The sequence below is a fragment of the Cyprinodon tularosa genome, unplaced genomic scaffold, assembly GCF_016077235.1.
Source record: "Cyprinodon tularosa strain WSP-4 unplaced genomic scaffold, ASM1607723v1 ctg280, whole genome shotgun sequence".
NCBI lineage: Eukaryota > Metazoa > Chordata > Actinopteri > Cyprinodontiformes > Cyprinodontidae > Cyprinodon > Cyprinodon tularosa.
Genome location: NW_024038986.1, coordinates 412,406 through 427,445, shown reverse-complemented (window position 1 = coordinate 427,445; position 15,040 = coordinate 412,406). Strand labels below are relative to the sequence as shown.

At 37.5% G+C, this 15,040-nt stretch overlaps 1 protein-coding gene across 1 annotated transcript in view; it reads left to right on the top strand.

Annotated features, from left to right (window-relative positions):
• LOC119786881 (microtubule-associated serine/threonine-protein kinase 1-like) overlaps nucleotides 1–15,040 on the top strand; it is a 91,116-nt gene that overhangs the window by 20,554 nt on the left and 55,522 nt on the right. The gene's annotated exons all lie outside the window — the stretch shown is intronic.

The window sequence follows — 15,040 nt, the reverse complement described above, 5'->3', positions numbered from 1 at the left end:
CAAAAGCATCATTCTTTTGCAAATTAAAGTATCTGAACTAAAAATGAAACTAAACTTGACACAATAAAAATAATGAATAATGTATTTATAAAACAATATATTATTGGCAGACAACATACAATGCTATATTGTGACATTTGCAGTATTTCTCTTGTTTTACCAGTCTTGGGTTTTTTACAAAGTGTCTCAATGCATCTTAATCATGTCTATTTAGTTTTAAAACAGCTGCATTTATGGGAAATACTTCACAGCTGTACTAACTTCTATGTGGAATAACTGTTGGAAACAGTGTTGCCAGATTGGGCGATTTACCACCCAATTTGGCGGTTTTTATTTTGATTTTGAGGGTAACCTATTAAAACACATGTCCACCAATCATTCATTATTACTGGTCCATAGCAAAGCCTCCATCACTGATTAGCTAATGTGATCTGCCAGGGTGTTTCCCACTGAGACCTAGTGTAGTGGTGCCACAAATTATGCTAGTTTTTGCAGCAGGTGGATCTGATATGATAACTCTAGCGCTGACGATTGATGCGTTCAGGTTGGAAGAGGAATCTTTTAACCTCTTACATTATTTGAAAGCTACCACCCTCTAGTTTCCTAATATATAAATTAAAATTGGGTGAGTAGAACACAGACCATCCTGCATCAGTTCAAACATGACTCAAAGTTGTTGTTTTTTATTCTCGGAAACGATAGGTCTTTTTTGAACAGCAGTAATAAAGACATTCTTGAGAAAGTTGTATTATATTTTTTCTACATCATGTCAACCACAAATGCAGAAAATTTCAGACCTCTAGCCAGAGGCGTGCACAGACATTTTGGTGGGCAGGTGCTCAGGAGGGGGGAGGGCACTTTTTAGCGCACGTGGAACACTTAATTATAAAAACAAATACACACACGTTGAATGAAATTTGACTTTTATTTGTAACATTCTCTAAACATGAGTTTTCAATGGATAAAAGTCAGAACAGACTAAAGCGTACTACTTTAAAGTAGTACGCTTTAGTCTTTCTTCTTTAATCTGGCTCATCTCCCTGTTTTCCCTCACCCATCTGTTCTCCCTCACCCTGGTCTTTTTCTGTCTCTGGGTCTTCCCTGAACTCTTCCTCATCTCCTGTCCTGGTAGATGTTGATGGTATAGAGCTTCCCTGCTGTGACTGGCTACAGTATAATAATAATAACCATCATGACAATAATAATGATAATAATAGCTTTAACAAATATGCCACATTAGTTTAAATAATGGGCTATTAGGGCAACATGACTGGAAGTCTTGTCACGTTGATATGACTTATGGTAGCCTACAAAATAATAGCTATTTTAATACCTGCTGATTTTGTAAAAACCACTTAAAAATAAAATGTGAACAGCTTTTAAGATTTTTCAATACGATTAACCCTCCTTTCTTGGCATTGTGCTGCAATTACTAAATCAATATGCAATTAAGACAATAAAGAGACCAAAATGTGTAAATTTATGTTGCCTAACAAAACCTATACAACAGAAAACATTTGTCTTAACGCATAGATTTGCAATTGCAAACTCTACCGAAATTATTTGTAGCTTATGTGGTTGTCCTCACGTTATCTGTCATTGACTTGGGCTATAGTGTAAAACTTTATCTAGCCTAATTAGTTTATCAGGTGACCAGTCGGCAAAATGCTTGTTTGGTGCTGCTGAATGAGACATTTTAATGCACAACAAAATGATTTTGCTTGATCTGTATATTACCTGGCTAATGGGGCACGGGAGAAGCAGCCTGTCAGCGACCGTTCCTGCTATCTGAAGACGCTTACTGAACTGCTATGATGCTGTGCATCTGGCATGCCTTGCGGGCGACCGCACGAGTTCACGTGACAAAGGAAGAGAGATAGGCTGGTCGGATGTGCGCAAGGAGGTGACTTATTTCGGGGCATTGTTTCAGTCGTTTTTAATGGCTCAGGTTTTCAAAAGATCATTTCAAAACCGACCTCAGTAAAATCTTAATAATATTAATAATAATAATAATAAAAAACGAGTTTCAAAAGGGCATTTTCGTTGATAAAGGGCAAACTTCCTAGTGCTTTAGCACCACCTAGTGTCTATGTGTGCACGCCCCTGCCTCTAGCTATAACAGCTCCAGAGCTGTGGGCTGTGGAATGTTTGGTGTCAGCTTGGAGCTGCGCGCAATGGCTCCACCTGCTGGTAAAATTTTTACCGGTGTAATTTTATGCATTCTGAATTATTACCCCCACTTAACGTGTATCGGGTAGCCGGTGACCCGGTGGGTTTTAAGGGATTAAAGATGCTTTAGGAAACCGCTTCTATCGGGATTTAGCGCTTGGTGCAATTAAACTCCTCCCCCTCCCTATATCAAGCTCGCCAGTTGAAAGAGCTTTTTCACAAGTTGCTCTGCTGAAAGCCGACTCCAGAAATCGCATGGGCCTGCCGATACTGCGAAGTTTGATAGATCTGCAAACCAAACTAACACAGAATGGATGGACATTAGCAACAAACCCTCCTTCCCCGCAGTTAGATTTCATTCAACCATGTACTGATCTCAAATCACAAGGGATTGTAATATAGTTCATCGGAGGTAAAGTTCAGCGTTCCAATGTTCAATGTTCCAGCCATCAATCTAATAAGCATTAAAGGTAATAATTCAAACTCAACCATAATAAATGTAATTATTTCAGTGATGTAAAAATAAGTTTAGCATATTTGTGAGTGATCATAGTTTGTCTTCTAAATGTAAAAAGAGGAGTAATCTACGTGGTTTTGAATCCATCCTCAAATGTGTTAGTATTGGTATATAGTGTGTCACATGACACTGGATCTGACATCACTGTGCTGGCAGGGTCAGTTGTTTACAGAGAACAACTCTGGGCAGATTTAGTTGAATTGTAGCTTTTTTTTTTATGTGTTGAATTAGGTTATACTGAAGTGTTCATGTTCAGTAAATATAACAATATATTAATTGGGCAGGTTGTTGTGTGACGTGACTCTTTCAGGCAACAATGGTTGGAAACATGCTGGCTTTATCAAACTGTTCTATATTGTATGGTGGCTGAGGGGTGCCAGTGTCTGCATAAATACATGATTTAAGAGCAAAATCAAAAGGTTGTGCAAACTCAAAAGTAAAAATAGCAAATGGAAAAATGCTGCAAGTTGGAAAAACAACTGCAAGTTAGGAAAAGCTGCAAACTAGCTGGAATAATGGAAGTTCTCCAAACCACTAGGTGAAAAGAATCCATCTGGGACCAGAACATAGACAACTCAAATTAATATTAATAGGCAAAAACAGAAATGGTATGCCATCCAAAGGACATTTGGAAGAAAGATTAAAGACAGTATGTTTTCCTCTGAGTCTTTTTTAAATATTTAAATGTCCTCAGGCTTATTTACTACTTTACTAATAGTCTGTCCCTACATGACATGATGATTATCTCCCCCTATTGGTCTGAAGCACTTCAGTTATATGGAGCTGGTTAGCAGATGATGTTTCTTCATGTTGCTTGAAACATACATTTTAAGGCCATATTACCATAGAAATGGTCTACAAATGTTAAATAGAGATGATAACATGTTTCTTTTTTTTATCGGAATGTTCGTTTATTTCCAAGCTTTAACCATTTTACCCAAGAGATTACCCTCAGATGAAAGATTTTTGGTAGGATTTAAAACAAACATAAATATATATAACAACTGAATCAAATATGTTCTTTAGGGAGTTTTTTTTTTTCAAAATCTGCAAACGTACCTATTAATGTTTGCCAGATGTAGGTTGTTTTGTTTTCACTCCTCTGTCCAATTCATCCCAAACCAGCTAAATGGGGTTTGGACACAGATCTTTCCACTGCATGTTTTTTCATGTTTATTTTGTTCTGTTTCCAGATTTAGTTGTGGCATAGCTTGGACTAATGTTTTGGGTCATTAGCTTGATGTAAGATGAACCCCTGGCCAAGTAGTCACCTTGCATGCCGCTGTCATTTTGGTTCAGAGGGTTTCTCATTTTGTACAGATCACCGACACTGGATCCATGAAAATTATGCAAACCATTACATACTTCTATGTTTGACAGTTAATGTCACACACAGAGGAACTTTCAAATGTTGATTCATCAATCTATAACCCTTTCTTTCAGTCTTCAGTTTGTCCATTAGTAGTTTTTCATGGCCCAGGCAAGCCAGTTTGTCTTATTCTGTCGTCTTAACAATGGTTTTCTTGCTGCAACTTGTCCAGTCAAACCTGCAGTCCTCTTTTCACGGCTGAAGCTGAGATTTTTCTATCAGCATCTACCATCAACCTGTGCTGGAAGCTGTTGATTTGTGGGCTGCTGATCATGCAAGCTGTTAACATATCCTCTGATTCAGGTTTTGCTTTGGATCTGCCAGATCTCTTCCTGTTTCTGAGTTTGATTGTAAAGGAAACGGTTCTCACTGCCTCCTTGAATTTTTATAACAAGTCCTTCACGTAAAAGTTTTTTCTATGGTATGCCTCTATTCCACATTTAATTGCCTTTTTTCTCACCAATTTTGTTGCAACACACTACTTTCTGACTCATAATGCGTAGAACAATGTTGTTCCAAACTGTTTTTATGCGCACAGTGGGGTTTGATCGCAATCAAGAAAGGAATTAGCAGCCACAGCTTTCAAGCGTTGATTAACCTTCATTGCTGTAGAACAGCCGTAAACTGATAATCCATTTTGTCTTTTCTGAAAAAGACTTGTTTTTCTACATTCTGAATTTTTATTATTATTCCGTTTTTTTAACCTCTGGCATTTCAGCATTTCCATTTTTACCATTTCAAGCTATTCTTTGGATTTGAACAACTTTATTTGAAATGCATAACTTTAAATATCGAGGCCTCCTTAAACATTTGAGTGTCGATTTATATATGTAGAAGTGTGTATTTCTTTTTGTAAGTATTATCTTCTATTTCAGAGGTCATGGATTAGCGGGCCGTGGTCTGGATCCGGACCCACCTGCGGGCCAATCCGAACACAACCTGATTTAAAAATGTATAAATTACTGCACGTTGTCGGCCAACAGTGTCTAACCTCACTTGCGCCACTTCTCCTGTTAATATGGTAAAGCCTTTTGGAGCATAGGGACCAGGCTACACGTAATTTGGCCAATGAGCTGACAGTCTGGGTCACTGCTGTGAGCCACTTTTAGACACAGTAGGCAAACCTGTGGCAAGCCAGAGAAAGAGACGAAGATGAGAAAAAGAAATCAGAGAAAGTGTAGACTGCTGGAAAAACAGCTGGGAAATGGTGAAAGAAAAGTGAAATGGTGCTCAAAGATGACCGTGCACATTTTGAGTATGTTTGACTCAACCTGCTGCTGTGAAGCAGGATTCACCAGCATGAACAGAAAAAACAGAAAGAATTAGACTGCATAGAAACTACCTGCTAGGAGGCCAGCCACATTCACTGCAAAGATGGCTATACGATGAGGTTATGTATTGTCACGATCAGAACAATAGGACCAAGAATTCAAGGCAGACAGAAAATTAGATTTCTCAAAACATTTAGTTATGGGTGCCTAAGGCAGGAGCCTCTGCAGGAAGAGACCAAGGTTAGTGACCCCGTCTGTCTGCATGAGGATGATAATGAAAGTGTGAGTCACTAACCTGGTCTTATAGTTCAGTCCGTGCCCAGATGGGGAGGTTGATTCCAGCCGGCTGCTGGCGCAGCAGGTGATAATCCAGAGAGTCACAGACGTTGTTGTCCAGAGGGCGAAGCCAAAGCTGATGTCGAGAAATGGTTCCAGGATCAGTTCACAGACAGGCAGAAATCCAGCATGAGTCCGAAGGCAAATCAGGCAAACAGATCAGACTGAGACAGGCAGACTGGCAGACTCTGTTTTTAAATAAAGCTGCTAAATGATTAAGCTCAGCTTAGACATGTCATGATCTTGGCGCTGATGACTGGCCTGATTACTCATTTCATTCACCTGCCTAGCTCCGCCCAGTTCTCATTACCGTTCATCTGATCCACCTGCTTCAGCTTCTATTTAATCAGCCTTTAACCAGTCATCAGGGCCAGATTATTCAAGCCTTTTTTTTGGGAGTCCTCTAGCGTCCCTGAGGGTTTCTGATTGCCTGATCCATTCTACTCCTGGACCTCTAAGTCTGCCTGTCTCCGTTCTGATCTGTTTGCCTGATGATTAAATATAAATTAACTTTAAACTACATATACTGGTGGATACAATTTATGCATGCGTTGCTTCACTGTTTACTGCTGAAAAATGAGGGAGAACACAAAAATTATTCATTTTATTTAGAAGGAGCTGAATTAAAGCAGATTGAGCAGCTTTTTGAACATTTTGGATGAAAGCAGAGAGAGACAGGTTTATCAAACTCCATCACAGAACAGCCCCAGAAACAACTGGCCTTTTTCTCCAATAAAACAAAATGTATCTTTAAAAAATAGCAGAATACAGCATTAGTATAAAGATAGTTAAATATTTGACATCTTTTAGAATAAAATTAACTTGTCACATTTCAGTTTGGCTTTTCTCAATGCCAGTATGTCTCAGGTTAATGTTGTTTCACAGCAACAAGCTTTTAAATGGTTTGTTTATCCATCTGAGCTGTGGAAAAACCTAAAGAAATTCCAGAGATATTCATCAGTCTTTAGATTCCGAAGGCCATCTTTTTTATCTCACCAACAAGAGCAATTGCTTGCACAGGTACGTAACACCACTCCCCCACTGTATTCATACAGCTCAGTCAAGTTAAGCTGAGCTTTCTTTCAGTGATGAACACTCTTTTTTTGCAGTTGAATGCTTTAGTAAAATGGCCACAATGGAACGCAGCCAGAGTGACTCAGCTTGTCATGACTTTGCAACGCTAAAGTGATGCAGTTTTCCTTGCTACATCTGATTTTCCTACAGAAACAGCTTGTGCATCCTAATCTTGAGCTGGGGCTAGATCTTGCAGTGCATTATGGGTTATGTAGCGTAATTGATGTAAGCACTACTCAACCTACTTATTACAACAATTTTATGAAAAGATCTTATGGGTTTCATGTAGTTGCATCATTGCATGTCGGATATAGCCTAATAAATTTAATAATTTGGGATGCTAATAGGGGGAGTGGCAGTCAGGTGTTTAGGGCTAGTGGTTAGGGCATAGGCCTTTGAATCCTGAGGTTGTGAGTTTGATCCCCCACTCCTACAGACTGTCCCTCTGGCTCCCTGAGCAAGACCCTTAACCCCACACTGCTCCCTCGGCGCCACACATTGGCAGCCCACTGCTCCTCAAGGGGATGGGTTACACTGCAGAAAAGTGATTTCCCTCTGGGATTATTAGAGTATATATATATATATATATATATATATATATATATATATATATATATATATATATATATATATATATATATATATATATATATATATATATATATAGTTAATTTTCATTAAACATGTTTTTTTATTGAGTACTGCTGTACACATGTGGTGTGATGTCACTTATTATTTTTAAATATTAATAACCGTACACTTCTGGGTGGCTTGAAATAAGTTATTTTATACTTAGCTAATTGTGTTATTAAATTAGAAATGGCTAAAATTTGCATAAAAAAATTGACAAAGCTCTAAATGTTGCATTTTAAATTAAAGGCCCTATATCTTGTGTTTTGCATTCAAAGCAAAGCCCCCTCTCCCATTTGGATTGTTAAGATCTTTAGTATTTAATAATCATTCTAAAACCAGGTGATAATTAAAGGAGAAGACCAGGCATCCTCTATTCAAATTCACCAAAAGCTATTGCATTCATTGTTGGGAACGTATCTGCTATCTACTGTAGATAGATCTAGATCCTGATACACTGAGGGATGTACATTTGGGGTTGGGGGTCCTGTGAACAGACATCTTTATGGCAAAGAAGGGTTGTGTTTTCCTTTGAGCATGTGGTCAGGAGCCTGGAGGGTATAATGGAGAGTGAATAAAATTGATAAATTCTTTATATTAAGCAGTTTAGCTTTGGCCTAATCTGGAGAGATAATCAACACGCTCTGCGTGTTAAACTCTTTCCTGCAAGGAAAGCAACCTTTGACCCTAGCAAGATTGTGGTACGCAGTTTCTCTTTTAGCAACGTGAATATTGGAATTGCACCAACACCATATCTCTATTCTATATCTATTTTGAAGGCTGAGACCTCTAATGGTAAAAAAACAACAACACGAGTTTCACTGCTTAGACATTAGACTATGAAAGTCTGTCTAAGTCTAAGATTAAAATATGAGAGTTCCCCGCCTTCTGCAGATAATCTGAGTGTTGGCCTAATGCGTTAGTGTGGTTCACTTGTGCTCTGAGAAGATTTCAAGTACCCGGTTTGATTACCACAGCCTGCACTCCTGAGTTCCTGAGCAAAAAACCCTTAACCCGACACTGCTCCTTTGGTGCCACATAATGGCAGCCCACTGCTCCCCAAGGGGATGGGTCCAATGCAGAGCGTGAATTTCCCAATTGTGGGACGACAACAAAGGGATTTATATTTAAAAGAGCCATTTGGTCTCATTTTAGCCAGAATCAACTCGCTGATTCCTGATTGGGGATAGTGGCCATTTGTTTACCATGCCAGCGCAGCCTGCTTCAAGTATCTACCTTCTGGAAGGAGCCTTCTTACGTAGATAGCCTGCAACTGCTCTTTTTTAAAGGCGAGGGAGGGGCTGCTGCTCAGACAGCAGAACTAATGAGGATTAGTCAGAGATGCCTGAATGAAGCAAAGGACCACTTTCTCTATGATTATGATGAAGCAATAGCATCAAAACATTGTTAATTGCTCAAAAAGTTGATCTTACACGATATGGACCCTTTAAAATTCATATAGGTAATTGCAGAAATGAGATGAATTCACTTAACTTGCTATATTTGTTTTTACAGTCCTTTACTAAATTTATTCTATGATTATCTTCAATGCCGCTACAAACCTTTATTTAAATATAATTTAATGTGAATGTAATGGTATTGTTAAATTGTAGATCCAATGAGTTTTTTAAATTCTTTTTAAAGCTAACAACTGCTCATATATTCTTTACAATGTTGTGTCTTTTTACTGTTGGTTTTGTAGTTCAATTATTTTTATTTAGGTTCTGTACTTATCAAGCATTGAGGTATTTTCTGTTTGGGTTCAGCATGTTGCCATCTCCCTCAGTCAGAGTTTATTAGTCCGGAATCTATTAAAGATGAGCTGAGTGGATTTGGCTCCATGCTCGGTCTGCCTGCTGCATCCATTCAAGGGTAAACCCAGCCATTCACAGCATGGAGTGTATGTGGCGTAACTCCTAATTAGCTACGCTCTCTTCATCTCTTATCACTTCAAACCCTTTCTCATTATTACGTAACAATCCACACGAGATTATCCCTATGCCAGTTCTTCAATCACAGCTTTCTAATGAAATGAAGGCAGAAAATGGGAATGGCAAAACTACACCATAGCTGGGAAATAAGGACCCATAATCCCCTGCTGTCTTTTGTTATTTCTTAGGGTGTACAGAGGAAGGGTGTACAGATCCACCCTTCCTCCCTTTAACACTCCCTCTTTCTTTCTCTCTCTCTCAGTCTCTCCCTCTTGTTTTCTCTTCCCTCCCTCACCTTTTGCTTCTTGGACTCACTTGCTCAGACACGCAGCCGCTGAAAGGATGTGGGAGCTACAGCATGTGTTTGACCCAGCTGAAATTGTACCCCAGTGTTTTTAGACTGCTCTTGCTCAAGCTGTTGCTTGTTGATATATCAACAACAGATAACCAACCAACAACATGTTCCGACGCTCTAAAAGGTAAAGGATTGGGGGGGAATGGAAGCTGTAGCAGCACTGTTTTTGATTCCTTCTTTCTACGTGTAAAGTGTTTGCTGTGTGTGCATTAAAGTGGATAAGAGCATCTGTGATGCAAGGTGATAACTGCAAGACTGAATACGTTCCTACTATCTGAAAGAGTTGAAATACGTCCATTATTAGATCTTAAAACTCATATAGTGTCCGTTTTAGTTTATGTTTCTTAAAGTTGAGTGGGGTGATTTCCAGTAAGGCTGTTTATCCATCTGATTGGGTTTAATGATGAACCAGAGGAAGTGGTTTGCAAAGACTTCCCACACATGACATCACTGTTTATTCCCAATTATGGCTTATTTTCACTGAATGCCAAGATATTTTGAGTCATTGTCCAAACTTCTTCCTTATCAAAGGAGGTAGTTTTTTGTTAGTTACTGTTATACTAATGTGTTTGTGTTTCAAGAGGTTGGAAATTCAATCACAGTATCTAGCTTGGGAGTGAGCAGTCCAAACCTCAGGGGCGGTGCACTGGATGGTCAGACTTGTTCAATGGAAAACACCTAATTCTAATTAATAGCCACACAACTGCTAAGGAGAAAATTCAAATGTTAGAATACAGTTTGATGGATAACTGTTAGTTTTAGCAAAGTCTTTATACTAAAATTTACATTAATTTTAGTTGCATATCACTCATATGTAAATATCTTAGTACTACTACAGTTTAACCCCAAAAAAATGCAATAAATTGATATATAGAAGGTCAGATAATATTTTAAATAATTTAAATATAAAAATAAGTATTGAAAATGTTTCCTTTTTTTGTATTTTAACAGTTAAGAGGTTTTATGAATCTCAAAATATAATAAATAATTTGTTTAGGTCTGACCAGTTAAAAATGCTCAAAGCTTTTGATTACCAGATTTATAATCAGTAAAAAGTGTAGATTAAAGTCTCTAAAACATTAGCTGCTATAATCATTGTGTATAAAACATTTGTACGTTTTACTTTTCTTTCTCTTTACTCTTTTTTGTATATAATTGTGAAATAACATCACGAGAGCCATAAGAACGCCTCATGTCTATCTAAATTTAGTACCTACCCTTGTGTCCTTTCTTATTTCAGAATTAGTGAAGAATTTATAAGGACAAACTTTAACTTAAGGAAGGCTTTATAAATGTGTTACCAAAGTAATGCATAAAGGAAATGAATAAACCTGTAGGTTTTGTTTTGGGGCCACTTTGAAAACACTTGAATGCATTTGCATTAAGGCTGCAGATATAAATTATTTAAGTAAATTATTCTAATAATGAATTATAGTGATTATAAATGTCACAATCAATCCGAATAATAATTTCAGCCCTTGTTTGCATGTTAACCTTTATGCCTAAAATTCCCTAACTTGAAACTAGGTAAACTACAGTTTCTGCAGCATGATGGCAGGATTCCATTGCAATGATCTGTCAATGTTTACCTGACGTTAGGTGACATATGGATGTCTAAACCTTGATAGCAAAGATTTTAATTCTTTATTCCTTTTTATTTTATTTTATTGGGTACAACTAGATGCTATGATGCCCTGGCTCTGACATGATTGACTATAATGTATTTCCAATAAATTCTATTGAAACGTGGCTTCCGTGACTCATAGAGATATTTCTGGCAGAGCTTCAGGGTGACCGCTTAACAGAAAGCTAATTATTACATGAGTCAGGCAGAACAAGTAAAAGGATGGATTTTTTTTAAGGTTTGATTCAATCTGAGGTATAATTGTATCCCTTTAAATGACTTTGCACACAGGTTCTTTTTGTTAAAAGTAGTGATATTTAAATTACACAATGAAACACATAAGTTGCATTTATAAAACGTATCTTTATGAGATATACCTTTAACATATTCTGTATCAGCTATCTGGAACTATAGCTGACATTCAAGCTCCAGGGGTTTCCTCTTTTGAACTGCCACTAGTGGGTGTCCTGCTGAGCTTCTCATTGACTTATTTATCCTCTGCTTCTCAGGCATTGCTAAAGCCCTCCTGTGACCTGATGACTCATGATCATAAACAGGAAAATGCTGCAGATGCCGAAGTTGCTGTAACACCTTGCATCAAAATGATATGTACCTAAATGCAGCATAATATACAGTGAAAGTCCCTATAGTATCTGAAAGATCTATTTGGTAGGATCAGGTAATTACTTTTCTTTTTTTTTATCAGTGTATTTCAATAGGAACCAGTTACTTTTGCAGCACAAGCTAATTTCCTTGTCCTGAATTGCTGTTTTGGTCACAATTGACAACAAATAAAACATCATTTTAAAATGTTTCATATGTAAGTATCATAAAATCCATTTTGATCCAACAATATATAAGAGCACAATTCTATCAAGCTTTTCCAAGAGAGTTATAATAATATATAATCACAACTTTAAAAAATTGTGATTCAAGAATTTTGAGACATTTTTAAAATAATACAACAATCAAGATTAAACTCACCAGATTATATAGTAGCAGCCATTCAAAATGACCCCATCCAGTCAAACGCCAGCCGAATGGCAGCCCACTTCCCTGCAGCTCAAGTACACTTGACTATACTATTGGTAAGTATATGAAATATAGTTTAGAATAAGTAAACCCTAAGTGCACTGCCTGATTTTAAGTATGAAATTTGTGCACTTTTAGTATACTTGAATAAACTACTTTTTCTAAGGGTATGTTTGTGCCATTACAAAGGGTTGCAAGAAAGCTCTGCTTTATATGCATTTAACATTTTCATTTTGAAAGTATTTAACTCCTGATCAGCTTTTCGCACATTTTAACCCGATATTTTCACTATTTTGGTGATAAGCTCCACAATTCCGAAGCTGGAAGCCCTCCTTGTCATCTCCTTGTGTTTATCCCTTGGTTGCCTTAGCTAAGGTGCGGCTTGCATTTGAGGAAACAGCAATACCACAAAGACAATTAATCATATGCTTTTTTTCCATGTGCAGCACATCTCTCACTCTCACTCACCTAACAGCCTTAATGGTTACATTTTCTACCCATAAACACTCATTGCCTTTAACCAAACAGGCCAAGTAGTTAACTGTAGACCAAGTGAGGTCAGTGAGAGGCCAGAGTGTCTTGATCAGGTTAAAGAGTGTCTCTGCTAAGTGCTGCAGCTTTCCCCCCAAGAGGAGCCCTGGGTTTAATGGCGGAACTTCCATTACTAAACATTTCCAGTGGAGGTCTCTGCCTTTTTTCTCCATTAAGATTCCTCCTGATCCTATTTGTATGTTAGCTGTTTTCCTTTCAGAATGTCTTTGATTGGAAGAAAACACTTTTAAGCCAATGTATCTTTTATATCCTTGAATTGAATACGCCTAATGTGTTTTACTGTGCCATCAACTGCTAATTGTATAGAGACACATGGATTTAAAACTGCTATAAAGAGGAGAAAAAGACGTGTTTTCTGAATAAAAGATCTCCTCTCTCCTGACAGTGTTAAAGAAACTGAAGAGTCAAGTTGGATTACTATTATATTGTTTTTTAAACATAGCAAACAACTTTCTAATTCTCATAATCTCTTGCTGTATGAGCTGCCCCAGACCCTCATCATGACCATTTCAGTCTTTCTCCTATTGCTGGTTTTGAGACATAGTGATAAAGTTTCATTAAATGTATTTGCTAAGAAAGACAAAGGTAAAAGTAATGTTAGCTTGCAGGCGCTGCTTTGCTTCACTCAATCACTTTGTTATTTACTCCGTGCGGACGTGCTGAGTGTCCTACTTACTGTCATTCAATGTTGTTATTGTAAATATTTACAAAGTGCTTTATTTTCTAACGAGCTGAGCAAAAACAAAGTATAACACACAAAAATAGCAAATAATCCAGCAGGACTTAGTAAATGTTCAGAAAATCTTTGTATGCAACCAGCCTGGGCTGCTGGAAAATACATGTAAAAAATGTGCATGAGTAAATAGCTTAGAAATATTCATTGGTTTTTAGTTCTTATTTTGATTTCTGATCTTTATTTTCTATTTCGCTACAATTTATTTAGTATCTTTTATTCGAAGACTTGCAGCATACAGGGGCAGGACTGAAAAATATAGACATAAAAAAAGAAATAAAATATTCAAATATAGAAAAACCACTGCAGCAACACAAATGACCTGAATGCTGTACCTGCCATCTGCTGGCCTAAAGCCTCAGAGTGAAAAATATGAAACTGGAAACTAGATCTTATATTAATGCATTAAGATAAAAGAACAAATGAAAAAGTCCGTTCTCTTTTAAAATGTTGTTAGTTTTGACTAATTTTTAAAGCTATTATTATTCAGCTTCTGTTTGGGGTCCGGTTTTATTTTTACTTTAGTCAACATTTTTTTTATTCTTGTTTTCATTATTTCTGTACTTTTAGTTAAGGATAATTGACTCAGATCTGCATATCCTTCACCTATTAACTTGCACAGTTTGGTGATTAGAATATAAACTGCATATTGATGAAGGCGCATACACATAAAAAAACGGTTTTCACATTCTGTCTGCTGGATTGCAAAGACAAATCACTTGGCACCTTCTTTGAAAATCTGACCTGTGTTTCCTTTGCACCTGTTTTAAGATGCAAATCCTTCTGGAGACCAGGAGATTTCTGTGGTTAAAAAACAATCAACCTTAAATGCATCATCTCCATTATTAAACGTGAGGTTATAATTCTTTTCAGTGGGGACACAGAAGCTGACAACAGCTAACAGGAAAATTGATGGGGCTGATTACTGGAATAAAGCCTGTCAGAAGCAGCAGAAAACAGATTTCAGAGTTCCACTCTCTAGGAGGGAAAAACCTCAGTTTTAATCTCTAGATGTGGAAAACTAGACTTAGACAACTTTTATAGTCATGTTTGTATACACAGACTGTATGCAAAACATTTTGTACAGCTTTCATGACATTTCTATTTCTTACAGTTCAGCAGTGATCAAATGTAAACAGAGTGGGAGTAAAAATTAATATGGAAGTTCAGAGCATTAAATATACATGGTGCAGTTATGCAGTATTGTTGGTTCGGTGTTATCAGTGTGATGCAGAGTCTGTGACATGATTCAGAGTTTTCTCAACAGTTCAGCTGTCTGATGGCGGTGGGAAAGAAACTTTTTCAGAATCTGCTGGACCTGCATCGAATGCTGCGAAGCCTCTACCCAGAGGGCAGCAGGGAGAACAGTCCATGGTGGGGGTGTGAGGGGTCATTGATGATGTTAAGGGCTCGGGACATGCAGCACTGGGATGAAATGTCTTTAATG